Source organism: Paramormyrops kingsleyae, chromosome 3, assembly GCF_048594095.1.
Source record: "Paramormyrops kingsleyae isolate MSU_618 chromosome 3, PKINGS_0.4, whole genome shotgun sequence".
In the NCBI taxonomy this organism is placed as follows: domain Eukaryota; kingdom Metazoa; phylum Chordata; class Actinopteri; order Osteoglossiformes; family Mormyridae; genus Paramormyrops; species Paramormyrops kingsleyae.
Window position 1 is genome coordinate 43,486,332 of NC_132799.1, and position 20,856 is coordinate 43,507,187.

Genomic DNA, 20,856 nt, shown 5'->3' on the forward strand with positions numbered 1-20,856 from the left:
CTGCCGGCTGTGCGGGGTCAGGGATGGGGACTAATCGGGGCCAGTCGGGGATCTGGCCCCGGTGCCGGGGGGGGCCCACTCCTGGCACGCCCTTATTGCTCCCCTGGGTCCAACACCACATTTCACACAACACTAGGGCCTTGAGGGGCGGTGGGGAGGTGCGCCGAGTCACTGCCCCTCAATTTTTACTTACATGTTAGACACCACATGACACTAGGGCTGAGGAGGTGGGTTGAGGCAGGTGGGGCTCTGCCGTCTGCCAGCGGTGGGGTGCCCATGCCTCAACTGCTCGCCCACTTTTTGCACCTTAGTCATATACGCAGTCCATATTACATTAGGGCCTTGGGGGTGCGGGGAGGGGGATGGGGGACTCTGCCATCTGCCAGTGGTGGGGCCCTCATACCCGAACTGCACCCACTAATTTTAATGCATAGTAGACATAAACACACAACTCTCTCACACATGTACATGCACACTTCACACCAACATGGGTCAGGGAGGGGATGGGGGCTGAGGGGCCCCCCCTAACTCTCTGTCTCTGGCCCTGTGCGGGTGGGGTGGCCCGCCGGGGGGAAGACCCATCATGGGGGGGTTCGGGTGGCCCTGGCGGGTATGGGCGGCCTCCTCTCTTGGGCCGCGGGCCGGGTGGTGCTTGGCTCTGCTGCGCCGTGGTGGGGCCCTGGCGGGCGGTCCGGGGAATCTTGGGACACTCTGGGCCCTGCTAGGCGGATTGGGGGGTTCGGTCTGGGCTGGGCGGGGTGTCTGCCGCTCCCCGGTCGCCGCGGGTCCGCTCCCGGGTGGGGGGGGGGCTCTTTGTATGGGCCCCCCTTGGATCATCCTGCAGTGTTGGGGGGGAGGCGTGCCGGGTCGCTGCGGTGGGCGGCGGCCCGTCCTCCCGGGGGACGGGCTGGGGGGGCTGGGGCTCCCCCGGTGTATGGGGGGCCGTTCGCCGGGGGGTGGGGGGGGTGGTCCCGGTGGGTGGGGCCCTTCGGCCCTGGACCCGCCTGCCCCGGTGGGGGGGTTGCGGGTGGGGCTGGGGGGCTCGCCGCCCGTCCTCCCTCTGCGGGCCTCCCTGTGCGGGGGTTGGCGCCCCCTTAGTCCCTCGCGGGCTCCCTCTCGGGTTGGGCCGGTGGTTGTCTCTGGGATGCGTGGCTGTGGGCCCTTGTGCCGGGGGGGCAGTAGGGTGGCCTCGGTTGCCTGGTTCTCCTGCCTTCGCCTTGGGCCTGGGGGGGGGGGGGGGGGGTGCTGCCGCCTCCCCTGACGGCATTAAATGCCAGCACATCCAATGACAAATCAGGTCACACCTACACTTGCACATGCATACAAGACTGGTTGAGCGATCAATATCATTATTATTATTACTTTTTAGGGTATGTTATAGATTTAGGAATTGAAATATACATATATAACGGTACGATTACGTGTGTGTATGCTACATATATATAATGCCGATTTGTATTAATTATTATTAGTATCACTGATGTTGTTATAATTCTTGTTGTTTGATGAGTGTTATGTTTCTTATGGTTGTTTGTATTCTGTATTCCCCTATACTTCATTTTTTTTCCATCCCGCCTACATTATTAGTGTTATTATTTCTGTATACCTTTTTTTTTTTCCTTTCTCTCTCCCCCTCTCCCCATGGTGATTGATGTCTGTTATTGTTACGCTTGTTGTTTTTGTACCCCCCCTGTTTTTCTCCTTTTCCACGGTACTGGTGAGTTCGGAGCGGCCACAATCTGTACTCTTGAATGTAATGTAAAATAAAGTTGTCCTCCGAAGAGGGGGGGTGGTGGTGGGCAATAAAAAAAAAAAAAAAAAAAAAAAGAGGTCTTTGTGTTAAATGAAAGGACAGTCTCCATAAAGCCTGCAGACGACCACCAAGACAGGCTGAAAATAGAAGCCGTATTGGTCGACCTCTGCCAGTTTGAGCTTGATGATGTAAATCAAAGTAATGGTAAATTTGAAATTGTAGGAATAGAAATTGGAGAAGTCAAATTGGAGGAGACTGCAGAGAGGGGTTTTAATTCAGTATTTGAATTGGAAATGATGGATTTGGAGATAGAAGTTGTAGACAGTGAATTCCAGCTGAATGCTGTTAATTGGGACATTGCTGAAACTAAAGTGGACAAATTATTAGTGGAACACCTCAACATAAATGATCTCGAAGCAGGCAGTGTGAAGGTGTCCACATCAAATGGCAATGTGGTGAAGGTGCCCCTGCAGACAACGCATGGGAAACAGAAGAAAGGCAAAAAATGGCAAAATTAGACCCCACGAGAGCCGATTGCTGAAGCTGAACATCCTTCTCAGCCTCTTACAGTATTTGAATTTGTCAAATTGTTTTAAATCATTGTGGGATTAGCCCCATTGTACCCTTCACATACATACTTACAACATCTCTAAAACACTTTAAATTGTAAACATGTTTCTTCCCTACATCCATTTATGTCTTTCCTATTAGCAATGTAAGGGGAATCTTATTAATGCTAATAATAATGAATAATAATAATAATAATAATGTAACTCTGTTTTGCTTATGTTTGGAAGTCCTGGGTTAAGGACACCTAGCTTAGAACCAGAGTTTTTGTAGAGTTTTTGTGTGCGTGCGTGCCTGTGTGTGTGTGTGTGTGCCTCAGTGCGTGCATGCGTTCATGCCTGTGTGTGTGCCTGTGTGAGTGCCTGTGGCCGTACCTGCATGCCTGCCTGTGTGCGTACATACCTGGCTGTCTGCGTGTGTGCCTGCGTTCGCGCCTGTGTCGCTTGTGTGCCTGCCTGTGTGCCTGCATGCCTGCTTGCGTGTGTACGTGCCTGAGTGCATGTGTACGTTCGTGCCCGTGTGTGTGCCTGCATGCGTTCTTGTGTGCATTCATACCCGTGTGTGCCTGTAAATGCCTGTGTGCTTGCCTGTCTGCTTGAAGCATGTCTGTGTGCATGCATGCATGCCTTTGTGCTTGGGTGTCGCTGTGCGCACATGTGTGCATGCCTGCCTGTGTGCGTGCGTGTGTGCCTGTGTGTAAGCGCCTTTCTGTGTGCATGCATGCCTGTGTGAATGCCTTTGTGCTTGAGTGCATTCGTGCCTGTGTGTGTGTGGCTCTGTCGGCGTGCGTGCCTGTGCACATGCTATTGTACGTGCCTGTGTGCTTGCCTTCATGCGTGAGTGCATGTCTGTGCATGCGTGCCTGTGTGCATACCTGCCTGTGAGCTTGCGTGCCTGTGGCGTGCTTGCATGCGTGCGTACCTGTGTGCATGCCTGCCTGCCAGCATGTGTGCATGCGTGTATGCCTGTGTAAGTGCCTACCTGTGTGCGTGCGTGCCTGTGTGTCTGTGTGCCTTTGTGCTTGAGTGCCTTTGTGCCTGTGTATGAGCCTGCGTGTGTGCCTGTGTGTTTTTACATGCATGTGTCCCTATGTGCATGCCTGTGAGCCTGCGTGCATGCCTGTGTGTGTGCCTGCATGCGTGCCTGTGTATGTGCCAATGTGCGTGCGTGCCTGTGTATGTGCCAATGTGCGTGCATGCCTGTGTGCATTCCTGCCTGTGAGCTTGTGTGCATGCATGCATGCCTGTGTACGTGCATGCGTGCCTGCATGTGTGTGTGCGTGACTGCCTGCATGCGTGCCTGTGTGTTCGTGCCTACGTGCAAGCGTGTGTGCCTTTGTGCATGTGTGCCTTTGTTCGTGCTTGCCTGTGTGCCTGCCTTCGTGCTTGTGTGTGTGCGTGTCTCTGTGCCTGTGTGCTTGCATGCGTGTGTGCGTGCCTGTATGTGCGCGTGTCTGTGTGCTTGCATGCCTATGTGCATAACTGCCTGTGTGTGCGCGTTTGTGGTTTCACGTGTATGTGTGGGCGTCCCTGTATGTGTGCGTGCTTATGTGCATTCGTGTCTGTGCGTGCCTGTGTGAATTCATGCCAGTGTGCATGCCTGCATGCGTGTGTGCCTTTGTGCTTGAGTGCTTTCGTGCCTGTGTATGTGCCTTCACGTGTGCGTGCCTGTGTGTGTGTGACTGCCTGCGTGCCTGCCTGCCTGTGTGCTTATGTGTGTGCGTGTCTCTGTGCCTGTGTGCTGGCATGCGTGCCTGCCTGTGTGCTTGCGTACCTGTGTGCTTGCGTGCATGTGTGCGGGAGTGCCTGTGTGCGTGCGTGCATACCTGTGTGCTTGCGTGGCTACGTGCGTGGCGCGTGCTTGCCTGTGTGCGTGCCTGAGTACGTGTGTGCGTTCGTGCCTGCTTATCTGCACGTGTGCGTGCACGTGTGCTTGCGTGCACGTGTGCTTGCGTGCACGTGTGTGTGCCTCTGTGCTTCCATGCCTGTGTGCTTCCATGCCTGTGTGCGTGCATGCGTCCCTGTGTGCTTGCTTGCCTGTGTCCGTCCATGTCTGTGTGCGTTAATGTGTGCGTGCATGCGTTTCTGCCTGCCTGCGCGCATTCATGCCTGTGTACGTGTTTGCATGTGTCTGTGCCTTTGTCTCAGCGTACCTGCCTGTGTGTGTGCCTGCCTATGTTCGTGCGTGCCTGTGTGCATGTCTGCGTGCGTTCGTGCCTTTGTCTCTGCATACCTGCCTGTGTGTGTGCCTGCCTGTGTGCTTGCCTGTGTTCGCACGTGCCTGTGTGTGTGCCTGTCTGTTTGCCTGCCTGCCTGCCTTTGTGCACCATTCACACCTATGGTCAACTTGGTAATTCCAGTTAACCTCAGTTTGTTCCCAGGGGTGGGTGGCACGGTGATGGTGGTTGGCACTGTCACCTCACACCTCTGGGATCTGGGTTTGAGTTTCTGCCAGGGTTCCATGTGTGCAGTTTGCATGTTCTCGCCGTGTCATCGTGGGGTTTCTCCCCCTAGTCCAAAAACATGCTGAGGCTATCTCAAGTTACCAAATTGCCTGTAGGTGTGAGTGAATGGTGAGTGTGCTCTGTGATGGGTTGGCGCCCCATCCAGGGTTGTTTCCTGCTTTGTGTCCTGCTCCGGAGCCCCTGCAGCCCTGAACAGGAGAAGCGGTTTCAGAAAATGGATGTATGGATGGATGGATGGTCCCAGAGGCTAACCACTGCACCACTGTGCCATCCCCATGTATGGGATATGTAGAAGAAAACTGTAACAGGTTATCCAGTGTGTGACAGATGTCAAATCACATGAGCCAGTCTGTTCCCAAAGGTGAATCGAGAGATTCTGAGCTTAAGAGCCAGTAAGGCACAGTTTAAGTCTCTGTAGTGTTGTAAAGTATTAATGTATAATTCTTGTCAAATATATGGCCATCAAGGGGTGGAAATGAGCCAGTTTGAAGGCACAGAGAAGTGGATCATCACCATTAGAAGGGAAGTGCTGCAGCTCACATTTTTGCTCCTTTTACAACCGGGGTTATGAATCCCTGCACTAGAACTACTATCCTGCGCAGATTTCCGTAAATTCCCTAGAACTCCCTACAGCTCCTCCTAAGCCCGTGCAGGCCTTCTGCCCCATTGTGCTCCTGCTTTTGTTGTGCAAACACGGCAATTACCTGTGAACCCTGGCACATTTGCATTTGTGTACTCAGACTGCTAGCTGAAATTCAAGGCAGCCTGAACCTGTGTGTGACATGGGAACCTTCACTGAAGCTTGTCATATCTATTGTTGGGTGAGTGTGTGTGGGCCTGTGTGTGTGCGCTTGCCTGTGTTCTTGTGCATGCCTATGTACATGCGTGTGTCTGTACCTGTCTGTGTGCCTGCGTGTGTGCGTGCCTGCCTGCGTGCAATTGTGCGTGCGTGCGTGCCTGTGTGTGTCTGCGTGTGTGCCTGTGTGTGTGTGCCTGTATGTATGCGTACCTATGGGCGTGCGTGCCAGTGCGTGTGTGTGGGCCTGTGTGTGCACTGAAAAAAAAAACTATTAACATTTACTTAGAAAAATCCTCGTAAGTTTTTGCACAATGAGTTTCTAATTAAAATGTACTACTATAAATCTAGTAAAACTCTCTTGCATTTATCAAGTAAAATCTAAATGGGTTTTGTAAATAAATCTTACACTACAGAATGAATTTTTTTAAAACATGGTTATGTGATATAATGATGTGATTTTTCTTATTTCTTCCTGTGGGTGGTTCATAAAGACACCGAGTAACTATTATGTGTGCTGATCATTTACAATAATAGATTACTTTATTAAATGTTATTTATATTTTATCTGTTGTATCAGTATATTAATTCTTTTTACAATATAATGATTAAGTATTCTATTTGTGTAATAATTACTACATTTCTGAAATGTTATTGGATTAATACGAAAAAATAAATATCAAAATGACAATATTTAACAACAACCTTTTTAATTCACAACTTTTTTGTCCAAGTTTTACACTTGAATAGTATGTTTTTTTTTTACACATGAATAGTATGTAAGGATAGTGAAATAATGAAATAAAGAATAATGAATAAGAAAAAGAATAATGAAACAATGATAGTATTATCATACTATTACAAAGTCCATGCCCTACCTAGAGGCATTCTTCTTAAAGTGGGAACCATCACGAAACGTACAATATTGTCCTGTGGTAGAACATACTCCATTATTTAAGATATTTTGGACAATGTCACCGTTTTGTAAAATCTGTGACAATAACTGCAACAATGGTACATATTGATAGGTTTTTCCATCTTTTGAATCAAGTATATATTCGACGGACTGAACAACAGAGAAATGTTTTTTTATATACTCTTTTCTGTGATATGCTGAAGCAAGGGGACCACCATTACAGAATGCAACACTAAGGGGGCTTAGTTGGCAGATATTGTTCATCAAATCTGTGACCAACTTTGGATCCGGACTGCAGTTGTGATTTTTGAATGTGTCCAAGATAATATTTTTGATCACAGGTACTGAAGCAGAAGAATTAATGAACTGAAGCTCCTCAACAATATCATCTATGCACCTACTAGGGATATTATGGATGCAGTCAAGTTTAAGCAACAAGGCACTAAGATGATCAGTAATGGCCTTCACCGAATCTCCCTCTACCACTACAGTTTCTGAACAAACATCTTCATTTTCTTCTGACAAAGTTACATCTCCTTCAACTTGTTCTGTGTTAGTTAAAGATGTCTGCAATAATGTACTTTTAAAATCTTGAAGACAGTGAGGAGTATGTTTTCTACTTTTATGAGATGCAAAAGTTGAATAGATATTGGTGCTGTAGTCACAATTTTTAAAAACACAATGAACAGTTTCGTGCCTTTTGAGGTGAGATCCAATGTGTTCAAAATACTGCTTCTCTGTGTGAAATGCAGATATGTTACAGATAAGGCATAAGAAAGCAACAGTTTCCCCTGACTTATTCGTTTGGCAATGCTCTCTGGACAAATGGGCATGAAGTGAATTTAAACTTTTGAATGCACTTGGGCAGTCTGAATACAAGCAAGGTAAAGAGCGACCATGGCCAGTTAATATATGTGTCAATCTGTAATGCTTTAGAAGTGCTAAACGTGTTGTTGCCCTAAAACTGCAAAGTTTGCATAACCACCTCATCTTAAAAGCCTACATTTTCTCCTTTGAGAAATCTACGTTCTCCCTAGACTTCAATGTATGGCTCCCCCTGCAAGACAAAAGTAGAAAAAAATATTATTATTATTATTATTATTTCATTTGCTTAGAAAACAACAAATGTTTACAGTTTAATGCTTACCTGACTCAAAGTATAAAATCTTGGTGGTCCTAGTCAGGATTATTTTGCACTCCCCTTTTCTGAAAGACACAAGATTTAGACAATTTGAAAATGGCTAATGAGATCATCTTTGTTGTGATTGTGTGACCAATCTGTTAAAACGGTGTAGTTTATATGTGTGGACATAAAAACAAGGCCCATGCACACCATCCTTCCTATATGTGAGTCCTTTCTATGTTGGACTTAATAATACACAATACACTGGTTTGAAACTGAATGTACACGGATTGAAACAACTGAAACTAAGGCATTACAAAAAAAAGCCTATTACCGAAGTGCCCATTTTGTTTAGCTTAGTTACAAGAAAGTTAGACATTCGTAATGAAAGTCATGATGACCGAGCATTGTGTTGATACAAAAAGTGCTTCAAATCAATTTACCGCATGAGGGGCTTAACGGGAACGCGGTCCTCTGTAACGTAACGTTAAGTTTTTAGAAAGGAGAACAAGCTCTTTCCATACGAAAGAACAGACATTCACGTACGGTCTCATAACATTTCTATAAACGTGTAATCTGCCAAATAGCCATATTTGTGTTTTATATATTTCGCTGTTATCTTCACAAGATTTAAATTGGAGCTTCAGTGTTAGACTAGCTAACGTTAGCTAGTTGCTTGTAACGTTAGCTAGCTAGTTCTGTACACTCTCCTTGACTGAATTCTAACCTGCCATTAATATACAACTGTAAAAAAAAAATAAAAATGAATGCATTATCACATGCCAAACAAAACAAAAAGTAGTTACTTACCTTAGTTCTTACGTTGCATCGCGCCCAAACAGCTCCGACTGAATATCATGGTCTGATTAAGAAAGCACTAACGGAATCCTGGGTTGAAATGGTCCCACTGCGCATGTGCCAATTCAAACTTGAGCTTTTTTGATATTTTGGAGTACATTTTACTCCAGTTTTTATAAAAAGTTGTAGTAAGAAAAAAACAGATTAACACTATAATTAGAGTAACTGTTACAGTTAATATACAATTCATTATTTTATGTGATTAAATCACATATTACTCCACAATTTTACATGAGAAAAATTAGTAAACATTGAGTTCTAATTTTACAAAGTAGGAATTATGCAGTTTTATACAATAACATTTAGTACACCCAAAAGTCATTTTTTTCAGTGTGTGCGCATGCCTGTGTTCTTCTGTGCATGCCTGTGTACATGCGTGTGTCTGTACTCGTGTGTGTCTGCGTGCGTGCCTGTGTGTGCGTCCATGCCTTCGTCCATGTGTGTGTGTGCCTGTATGCATGACTGTGTGTGTGTGTGTGTGTGTGTGTGCAAGTGTAACTGTGCATGCCTGTGTGCTTGCGTGCGTGCCTGCCTGTGTGCGTACCTGTGGGCGTGCGTGCGTGTTTGTGGGCCTGTGTGTGTGCGCTTGCCTGTGTTCTTGTGCATGCCCATGTACATGCGTGTGTCTGTACCTGTCTGTGTGCCTGCGTGTGTGAACATAAGAACATAAGAACATAAGAAATTTACAAACGAGAGGAGGCCATTCGGCCCATCAAGCTCGTTTGGGGAGAACTTAGCTAATAGCTCAGAGTTGTTAAAATCTTATCTAGCTCTGATTTAAAGGAATCCATGGTTTTAGCTTCCACTACAATAGCAGGAAGACTATTCCATACTCTGACTACACGCTGTGTAAAGAAGTGCTTCCTCAAATTTGTTTTAAAATGTTCTCCCGCTAATTTCCACTTATGGCCACGAGTTCTAGTATTTAGACTAATATTGAAATAGTCATTTGGCTGAACGGCATCCAGACCCATTAGAATCTTATAGACTTGAATCATATCCCCCCTTAGTCTCCTTTGCTCAAGGCTGAACAGATTCAGTTCCGCTAACCTCTCCTCGTAAGACATTCCTCTAAGACCAGGAATCATTCTCGTAGCTCTTCGTTGCACCTTTTCTAAGGCAGCAATGTCCTTCTTGAGGTATGGTGACCAAACCTGCACACAGTATTCTAGGTGGGGTCTTACCAAGGAATTATATAAGTGTAACATCACCTCCCTTGACTTAAACTCCACACATCTAGAGATATAACCCAACATTCTGTTCGCCTTTTTTATTGCTTCCCCACATTGGCGAGAGTGGGACATGGAAGCATCAACATACATACCGAGATCTTCCTCGTAATCAGCTACCTTTATTTCAGTGGAACCCATAAAATATCTGTACTGTATATTTCTGCTCCCTGCATGGATTACCTTACATTTATCTGTGTTAAATTTCATCTGCCAAGTATCAGCCCATTCGCTAATTAAATCCAGATCCCGTTGGAGCCTCTCTGCTGCTAGATTAGTATCTGCTACCCCGCCCACCTTAGTGTCGTCTGCAAATTTAACCAGTTTACTGTATGTATTCGTGTCAATATCATTAATGTAAATTAGGAACAATAGTGGTCCTAAAATTGAACCCTGCGGTACCCCACTATAAACGGAGGCCCACTGTGACATAGTGCCTCTAATAACTACTCGCTGCTTCCTATCAGTTAGCCAGTTTTTGATCCAAGCTGCCACAGTTCCTAAAATTCCTGCAGCTTTAAGCTTTAACAAGAGCCGTTTGTGGGGGACAACATCAAAGGCTTTCTGGAAATCTAAGTAAATCACATCATAGGCCTTTTTGTGATCAATTTCACTTGTAGCTTCCTCAAAGAACTCAAGCAGATTCGTTAAGCAGGATCTACCTCTCCTAAATCCATGTTGGCTATCCTTTATAATGTTATTTGCATCTAGGTAATCTACCATTTTCACTTGAATTATAGCTTCCATTATTTTTCCAGTAATGCTAGTTAAACTGATTGGCCTATAGTTTGCCGGATTACTTCTATCCCCTTTTTTGAATATGGGTGTTATATTAGCATGCTTCCAATCTGATGGTACCACACCCGCAGATAACGATTTCTGGAATATTAAAGTCAAAGGTTGGCTAATAATATCCCTCATCTCTTTCAAGACTAAAGGTAAGATGCCATCAGGCCCCTGTGATTTATTTATTTTGAGTTTAGCTAGGCTTAGTATCACATCAACCTCAGTTATACATATATTGGTCATAGACGATGCTGTATTCGTATTAATTGGTGGTAAGTTACTTGTGTTCTCTATTGTGAACACCCTTGAAAAATAATCATTAAACTCATTTACCATATCAATTTCGTTATCAATTATAAGGCCCTTACTATCCTGTAAATTAGTGATTTCAGCTTTTAGTGCTCTCTTGGAGTTAAAATATTGGAAGAAACCTTTACTGTCATGCTTAGCCTCCAATGCAATTTTTCTTTCTACATCCCTCTTTGATAGCCTAATGTCATTTTTTAACTCTGCCTGTAGACTTAGATACTCCTGCTTGATTTTGAAATCATTAGTTATTTTCCAGTTGTGGAACAGAGCCCTTTTCCTCCTGACTTTATTCTTAATTTCCTTAGTAAACCACCTTGGTTGTCGTTTCCTAGATTTAGTTTTGCTGGAAACAGGTATGAAGTCCTCTTGCACTTGCAACAATGTGCTTTTGAAAAATTCCCATGCCTCTTCTACTGTTTTGCTATTTAACTCTGTCCAGTTTACAGTTTCTAATTTCCGTCTCATACCATTAAAGTTAGCCTTCCTAACATTGTATACTTTTAATTTAGACTTTGCTCTTTGGACACTAAAATTAACCTCGAATTTAACCATGTTATGATCACTACCGTACAATGGGTCTAAAACCTCTAATTTTCCAATCCTATCCTGGTTATTACAAAAAACGAGATCAAGAAGGGCTTCTCCCCTGGTAGGAGTATTAACAAACTGAGTAAAAAAACAATCCTGTACTAATTCCACCATCTCAAGTTCATTTACAGAAGAGCCAGAGACTGTGTCCCACTGTATCCCAGGTAAATTAAAATCACCCATAACCACCACATCATTTTTATTACTCATAATCCTGATATCATCATATAATATTCTGCTTTCCTCTACGGCTACATTAGGTGCCCTATAACAAACCCCGACAATTAGGCCATTTGAATCTTTAGCATCAAGTTTGATCCATACAGCTTCTGAATTTTTATTTTTATCAGTGAGATCCCTTGCCTGCAAGTTTTCTTTTACGTATACTGTACTGCAACACCACCTCCCTTCTTGCCTATCCGGTCTCTACGGAACAACGTATAACCATCCATATTATATTCATCACCATCATTGTCACTCATCCATGTTTCAGTTATTCCTATAATGTCGTAATTGTCTGAAGAAATTAAAGCCTCTAAGTCATTAATTTTGTTTCTAATACTCCTAGCATTCAAATACAGACCACTAATGGTAGGCCTTTTACAGTGTCTACTTTTAATTTTTATTTGGGCTTTCCGTCTCTCACCACATAAATTCTTAACTGACCTCCCTGCCCCCCCAGTCCCTAGTTTAAACATTCCTCAACTATTCTGCACATACGCCTCCCCAATACACTGGTTCCCCTATGGTTCAGATGCAACCCGTCCGGCTTGAACAGGTCCCACCTGTTCCAGAAGGTCTTCCAGTGCCCCATAAACCTGAACCCCTCTTTCCTACACCACCATTTTAGCCAAGCAATTAAATCCCCTAATCTCAGCTAATTTTTCCTGACTTGCACGTGGCACGGGAAGTATTCCAGAGAATACCACCGTGGATGTTCTGCTTCTAAGCTTATCCGCGACTTCTATAAATTTATCTTGCCTGTAGGTGTGAGTGAATGGTGAATGTGCTCTGTGATTGCGTGCCTGCCTGCGTGCAATTGTGCGTGCGTGCGTGCCTGTATGTGTCTGCATGCGTGCCAGTATGTGTCTGCATGCGTGCCTGTGTATGCGTGCGTGCCTGTGTGTGTCTGCGTGCGTGCCTGTGTGTGTGTCCGTGCCTTTGTGCATGTGTGTGCATGCCTGTATGTATGCCTGTGTGTGTGTGTGCAAGTGTAACTGTGCATGCCTGTGTGCTTGCGTGTGTGCGTCCCTGTCTGCGTGCAATTGTGCGTGCGTGCCTGTGTGTGTCTGTGTGTGTCTGCGTGCGTCCCTGACTGTGTATGTACCTGTATGCATGCCTGTGTGCGTGCATGCGTGCCTGTCGGTGTACCTGTCTGTGTGCCTGTGTGTGTCTTCTCCGGAGAGTCGCCACCTTGTCGTGGTGGGGAGGCTTGCGTGTGCCAAAGATCCCGAGAGCGATACCGTCTGGAGCCACGCTCCTGGTAGGGTCACCCTTGGCGGTAAGGTTGAGGGGGAGGTGCCAGACAAAGCGCGACTCAAGAAAGACCTCAACAGCGGAGCAGGCGGAGGATTGTGTCCAGGCATGCAGGTGGATCACAACAACGGCTGTGAAGGTGGAAGAAGGCTGCAGCAGAGATGGACCTTCAGCTGTCTTGGAGTCCATGCCATTGATAATAGGTTTGTCTCTGTCAAGGACCGTGTGGTGGCTGTTTATGCCCCAGTCTCCCCACATTATAAGAAGCCACGCACAGGCGTCCACCTGTTGGGATAAGGTTTGTGGTTTGAGAATTGGCCTCTTCAGCCATCTGAAGATCCACAATAAGGACCCCCCAGGTGGACCATCATACTCGATTGCGAGTGATCGCCGATGATGCCTGTGTGTCTCTGTGTGCATGCATGCCTGTATGCCTGCGTACGTGCGTGCCTGTGTGCATGAGTGCCTGCCTGTGTACATGCGTACCTGTGTGCACCATTCACACCTATGGTCAACTTGGTAACTCCAATTAACCTCAGTATGTTCCCAGAGGCGGGTGGCACGGTGCTGCAGTGCTTAGCACTGTCGCCTCACATCTCTGGGACCTGGGTTTGAGTTTCTGCCCCTAGTCCAAAAACATGCTGAGGCTATCTCAAGTTACCAAATTGCCTGTAGGTGTGAGTGAATGGTGAGTGTGCTCTGTGATGGGTTGGCGCCCCATCCAGGGTTGTTTCCTGCTTTGTGTCCTGCTCCGGAGCCCCTGCAGCCCTGAACAGGAGAAGCGGTTTCAGAAAATGGATGGATGGATGGTCCCAGAGGCTAATCACTGCACCACTGTGCCATCCCCATGTATGGGATATGTAGAAGAAAACTGTAACAGGTTATCCAGTGTGTGACAGATGTCAAATCACATGACCCAGTCTGTTCCCAAAGGTGAATCGAGAGATTCTGAGCTTAAGAGCCAGTAAGGCACAGTTTAATTCTCTATAGTGTTGTAAAGTATTAATGTATAATTCTTGTCAAATATATGGCCATTAAGGGGTGGAAATGAGCCAGTTTGAAGGCACAGAGAAGTGGATCATCACCAAGTGCTGCAGCTCACATTTTTGCTCCTTTTACAACCGGGGTTATGAATCCCTGCACTAGAACTACTATCCTGCGCAAATTTGCATAAATCCCCTAGAACTCCCGACAGCTCCTCCTAAGTCTGCGCAGACCTTCAGCCCCATTCTCCTCCTCCTTTTGTTGTGCAAACATGCCAATTACCTGTGAACCCTGGCACATTTGCATTTGTGTACTCAGACTGCTAGATGAAATTCAAGGCAGCCTGAACCTGTGTGTGTGACATGGGAACCTTCACTGAAGCTTGTCATATCTATTGTTGGGTGCGGGTGTGTGGGCCTGTGTGTGTGCGCTTGCCTGTGTTCCTGTGCATGCCTATGTACATGCGTGTGTCTGTACCTGTCTGTGTGTGTGCGTGCCTGCCTGCGTGCAATTGTGCGTGCCTGTGTGTGTCTGCGCGCGTGCCTGTGTGTGTCTGCGTGCGTGCCTGTGTGGCGTGCCTGTATGTATGCGTGCCGGTGGGCGTGCGTGCCTATGCGTGTGTGTGTGCCTGTGTGTTCTCCGTGCCTTCGTGCATGTGTGTGTGTGCCTGTATGTATGCCTGTGTGTGTGTGTATGTGTGTGTGTGCAAGTGTAACTGTGCATGTCTGTGTGCCTGGGTGCGTGCATCCCTGTCTGCGTGCGTGCCTGCCTGTATGCGTACCTGTGGGCATGCGTGCCTGTGCGTGTGTGTGCAAGTGTAACTGTGCTTGCGTGCGTGCCTGCCTGTCTGCGTACCTGTGAGCGTGCGTGGGCCTGTGTGTGTGTGCCTGCCTGCGTGCAATTGTGCGTGCGTGCCTGTATGTGTCTGCATGCGTGCCTGTGTGTGTCTGCGTGCGTGCCTGTGTGTGTCTGCGTGCGTGCCTGTGTGTGTCTGCGTGCGTGCCTGTATGTGTCTGCATGCGTGCCTATGTGTGCGTCTGTAAGTGCCTGTATGTATGCCTGTGTGCTTGCGTGCGTCCCTGTCTGTGTGCCTGTGCGTGTGTGTGGGCCTGTGTGTGTGCGTGCCTGTGTACATGCGTGTGTCCGTACCTGTGTGTGTGCGTGCCTGCCTGTGTGCAATTGTGCGGCCAGTATGTGTCTGCGTGCGTGTCTGTGTGTGTCTGCGTGCGTCCCTGACTGTGTATGTGCCTGTATGCATGCCTGTGTGCGTGCATGCGTGCCTGTCGGTGTACCTGTCTGTGTGCCTGTGTGTGTCTTCTCCGGAGAGTCGCCACCTTGTCGTGGTGGGGAGGCTTGCGTGTGCCAAAGATCCCGAGAGCGATACCGTCTGGAGCCACGCTCCTGGTAGGGTCACCCTTGGCGGTAAGGTTGAGGGGGAGGTGCCAGACAAAGCGCGACTCAAGAAAGACCTCAACAGCGGAGCAGGCGGAGGATTGTGTCCAGGCATGCAGGTGGATCACAACAACGGCTGTGAAGGTGGAAGAAGGCTGCAGCAGAGATGGACCTTCAGCTGTCTTGGAGTCCATGCCATTGATAATAGGTTTGTCTCTGTCAAGGACCGTGTGGTGGCTGTTTATGCCCCAGTCTCCCCACATTAAAAGAAGCCACGCACAGGCGTCCACCTGTTGGGATAAGGTTTGTGGTTCGAGAATTGGCCTCTTCAGCCATCTGAAGATCCACAATAAGGACCCTCCTGGTGGACCATCATACTCGATTGCGAGTGATCGCCGATGATGCCTGTGTGTCTCTGTGTGCATGCATGCCTGTATGCCTGCGTACGTGCGTGCCTGTGTGCATGAGTGCCTGCCTGTGTACGTGTGTACCTGTGTGCACCATTCACACCTATGGTCAACTTGGTAACTCCAATTAACCTCAGTATGTTCCCAGAGGCGGGTAGCACGGTGCTGCAGTGCTTAGCACTGTCGTCTCACATCTCTGGGACCTGGGTTTGAGTTTCTGCCAGGGTTCCATGTGTGGAGTTTGCATGTTCTCGCCGTGTCATCATGGGGTTTCCCCCCACAGTCCCAAAACATGCTGTGGCGAACTCAGGTTAGAGGGATGGTGGAGAGGGCAAATCAAACGCTGAAACGGAAATTGGCCAAAATTTCAGAGACGACAGGCCTGCCCTGGGTCGATGCAGGAAGGCCGATGCGTGTTTTGTCTCCCTCACGATATGTTACACTGGAGACCGTGGATGGGGATTTTCTGACTTATCTCACAGGTCTGCGGTGAGCGATAGGTGCAGCCTGGGACCAGGTTCGTGCCAATTGGAGGAATGCGGACGGTAAGCCGTTACAAGCTGTGACACCGCTCGAACCAGGGAACTGGGTGTTAGTTCGTGACTTGAGAGGGAAGAGATGGACCACGCCGAGATGGAGGGGACCACACCAGGTCCTGATGGTTACCCCTCACGCAGTGAAAGTGGAGGGAATCGACGCCTGGGTCCATCGGGTCCACTGCAGACGCGTGCCCGACCCTGGTGGTTCCTTCAAGACTGGCCCCCGAGAGGGTCAGTCTGAGATACATGAAGAGCATGGCCTGTTTGAGTACAGCTGGGACAATTGGTTCTCCTCACTGGTTTATCCGGGGTGATTAAACCATTAGTTTTTAGTATATTGCTTTTGCTTGTAGTGTTGCTACTAATCATATTGCTAGTTCTGTCTTCCCAGGCAAAATCTCTTATGTTCCTGCAGGCTCCCTCTTTTCCATACGTGGATGATCCTCCCATTCCTGCCTGGCTCTATGGACCTCAGCCCCCGGTCGTCATCAATGTCACCAGCAACACCAACACCGCTGGTGACTCGTGTTCCATCCAACCGCCACCGGCCCACTTCTGCCCGTTGCGCTTTCGTCCAGAGGACTACTACACCGTGGACTCTGATTATTTGTGAACAGCGCGGATCTCGCGTGTTCAAAAGGGGGGAGTGTAGAAGAAAAATTGGACATTGGTAGGCCCGGGAGGGGAGGCATATTGGGTCTGTTATGTCTTAGGCTTTAGGCAAGAAGAGATTGTTTTGAACACTGCTCTACGTTTGAGCTCCATTTGTTGGTGTTTTGTGACCAATCAGGACTTAGAAGTCCTTATAGGGAATTGGGAGTTATGCTTTATCAACTGGTGGCTCTGTGTGCTCGGGGTACTTGGTACCGAGCGCCAGAGTGTGACGGGAGCGTTTGTTGGAATTGCTGGATTAAAAGAGATTTTCTTTACTCACCAAACTGAGAGGTCCAGACTTTTATTCTAGGTAACTCTCTGTGTTATCACACTGTAAAAAACATCTGTAAAATAAGTCAAAAGTCTGCCAGACAAAACCTGTTAACGGTGAAAAATATTTTAAGATGGTTAAAATCTGTTAAAATACAGTAACTTTAACTGATAGGAATACAAATTTATGCCATACTTCAACAGGTTTTGTAAGTTTTCTATCACATTAAGTAAGTTTAATAACATTTTTCAAGGTTGAATGATTATCTGTAAAAATAAGTTGTTAAATCACTAAATATTTTTGTGAAAAAAAATGGAAAACTGTCAATTTTAAATATCCTGTAAAACATTTAATTTAACCTGTAATTTGAAGGTTTTTAAGCTATAACTAAACAAGCCTTGTCTGGTTTTGGAAGGACCAGTTATCTATATGTACCACATAAAAAGACAAAAAGATCAGGTGGCAAGATAGTTTATTTTGCTTTTTCATTATTTCAGCACATTACCTATTGAAATGGAAAAAATACAGTAAGCAAATTAGTCTCCAACTTGGGACAAATAACCTTAATAACCTTAGGTAAATTTGGCACAGCTTCCAAAAAATGTACAGAATTCAACTGGACCTTTTGGAACAAAGACTTAACTAGCCCTAACCCACACGAACACGGGGAGAGCATGCAAGATCCACAAAGAAAGCCTCAACGGGCATTCAACCCGGGGATCAAACCCAGGACCTTCTCACTGTGAGGCGGCAGCAGAAACCGCTGTGCCACCACACTGCCCACATATGAACATAAGAACATAAGAAATTTACAAACGAGAGGAGGCCATTCGGCCCATCAAGCTCATTTGGGGAGAACTTAACTAATAGCTCAGAGTTGTTAAAATCTTATCTAGCTCTGATTTAAAGGAACCCATGGTTTTAGCTTCCACTACACTAGCAGGAAGACTATTCCATAACTACACGCTGTGTAAAGAAGTGCTTCCTCAAATTTGTTTTAAAATGTTCTCCCGCTAATTTCCACTTATGGCCACGAGTTCTGGTATTTAGACTAATATTGAAATAGTAATTTGGCTGAACAGCATCCAGACCCGTTAGAATCTTATAGACCTGAATCATATCCCCCCTTAGTCTCCTTTGCTCAAGGCTAAACAGATTCAGTTCCGCTAACCTCTCCTCATAAGACATTCCTCTAAGACCAGGAATCATTCTCGTAGCTCTTCGTTGCACCTTTTCCAAGGCAGCAATGTCCTTCTTGAGGTATGGTGACCAAACCTGCACACAGTATTCTAGGTGGGGTCTTACCAAGGAATTATATAAGTGTAACATCACCTCCCTTGACTTAAACTCCACACATCTAGAGATATAACCCAACATTCTGTTCGCCTTTTTTATTGTTTCCCCACACTGGCGAGAGTGGGACATGGAAGCATCAACATACATACCGAGATCTTTCTCGTAATCAGCTACCTTTATTTCAGTGGAACCCATAAAATATCTGTACTTTATATTTCTGCTCCCTGCATGGATTACCTTGCATTTATCTGTGTTAAATTTCATCTGCCATGTATCAGCCCATTCGCTAATTAAATCCAGATCCCGTTGAAGCCTCTCTGCTGCTAGATTAGTATCTGCTACCCCGCCCACCTTGGTGTCGTCTGCAAATTTAACCAGATAGGAAGCAGCGAGTAGTTATAAGAGGCTCAATGTCACAGTGGGCCTGCGTTCATAGTGGGGTACTGCAGGGTTCAATTTTAGGACCACTTTTGTTCCTAATTTACATAAATGACATAGACACCAATATATACAGTAAACTGGTGAAATTTGCAGATGACACCAAGGTGGGTGGTGTAGCAGATACTGAACTAGCGGCTCAGCAGCTACAGCGGGATCTTAATTTAATTAGTGACTGGGCTGACACCTGGCAGATGAAATTTAACATAGACAAATGTAAGGTACTCCATGTAGGGAGCAGAAATATAAAGTACGGGTATTTTATGGGACCTACTGAAATAAAGGTAGCTGATTATGAGAAAGACCTTGGTGTGTATGTTGATGCTTCCGTGTCTCATTCTCGCCAGTGCGGGGAAGCAATAAAAAAGGCCAATAGGATGTTGGGGTATATCTCCAGGTGTGTGGAGTTTAAGTCAAGGGAGGTGATGTTACACTTATATAATTCCTTGGTAAGACCCCACCTAGAATACTGTGTGCAGGTTTGGTCACCATACCTCAAGAAGGACATTGCTGCTTTAGAAAAGGTGCAACGAAGAGCTACGAGAATGATTCCTGGTCTTAGAGGAATGTCTTATGAGGAGAGGTTAGCGGAACTGAATCTGTTTAGCCTTGAGCAAAGGAGACTAAGGGGGGATATGATTCAGGTCTATAAGATTCTAACGGGTCTGGATGCGGTTCAGCCAAATGACTATTTCAATATTAGTCTAAATACTAGAACTCGTGGCCATAAGTGGAAATTAGCGGGAGATCATTTTAAAACAAATTTGAGGAAGCACTTCAATACACAGCATGTAGTTAGAGTATGGAATAGTCTTCCTGCTAGTGTAGTGGAAGCTAAAACCCTGGGTTCCTTTAAATCAGAGCTAGATAAGATTTTAACAACTCTGAGCTATTAGTTAAGTTCTCCCCAAACGAGCTTGATGGGCCGAATGGCCTCCTCTCGTTTGTAAATTTCTTATGTTCTTATGTTCTTATCCGTTAACCAGTTATCAATCCAGGTCGCTACAGTTCCTAAAATACCTGTTGCTTTGAGTTTAAATAAGAGCCTCTTGTGGGGGACAACATCAAAAGCCTTTTGGAAATCTACGTAGATGACATCATAGGCCTTCATATGATCAACTTCCTGAGTAGCTTCCTCAAAAAACTCCAACAGATTTGTTAAACAGGATCTACCTCTCCTAAATCCATGCTGGCTATCCCTCAAAATGTTATTTGAGTCCAGGTAATCTACCATTTTCTCTTTGATTATAGCCTCCATAACTTTACCAGTTATACAAGTTAGACTGATTGGCCTATAGTTTGACAAATTACTTCTATCCCCTTTTTTGAAAATGGGCGTTATGTTGGCATGCTTCCAATCAGAAGGTACCACACCTTCAGATAAGGATTTTTGAAACAGTAATGTTAAGGGTCGGCAAATAATATCCCTCATCTCTTTTAACACTATAGGTAAGATGCCATCAGGGCCCTGTGATTTATTTATTTTGAGCTTAGCTAGGCTTTGCAAAACATCAGCTTCAGTTATATATATATTAGTTATAGACGATGTTGGATTAGTAATAAGAACTGGTAAGTTACTAGTGTCCTCAACAGTGAATACCCGTGCAAAACTATCATTGAACTCATTTACTATGTCAATGTCGTTTTCAATTATAAGACCCTTACTATCCTGCAGATTAGTAATTTCAGCTTTTAGAGCTCTTTTAGAATTAAAATACTGGAAGAAACTTTTAACGTCATCCTTAGCCTCCAATGCGATCTTCCTTTTGACATTCCTTTTAGCTCGTCTAATGTCATTTTTTAATTCAGCCTGTAGATTTAGATACTCTTGCTTTATTATGTCATCATCAGTTATTTTCCATCTCTGGAACAAAGCCCTTTTCCTCCTTACTTTATACTTTATTTCCCTATTAAACCACCTAGGTTGCAATTTCCTAGATTTATTCTTGCTGGAAACAGGTATGAAGTCCTCTTGCACTTGCAATAATGTGCTTTTAAAAAATTCCCATG

At 45.9% G+C, this 20,856-nt stretch overlaps 1 long non-coding RNA gene across 1 annotated transcript; it reads right to left on the reverse strand.

Moving 5' to 3' along the window:
* Positions 1-7,269: 7,269 nt before the first annotated feature.
* LOC111858583 (uncharacterized) lies at positions 7,270-8,638 on the reverse strand. The gene is made up of 3 exons (XR_002841615.2): positions 8,430-8,638; positions 7,644-7,702; positions 7,270-7,553 (listed from the first exon to the last, which is right to left on the reverse strand). It is a non-coding gene; the product is annotated as an uncharacterized lncRNA (long non-coding RNA).
* Positions 8,639-20,856: the final 12,218 nt, after the last annotated feature.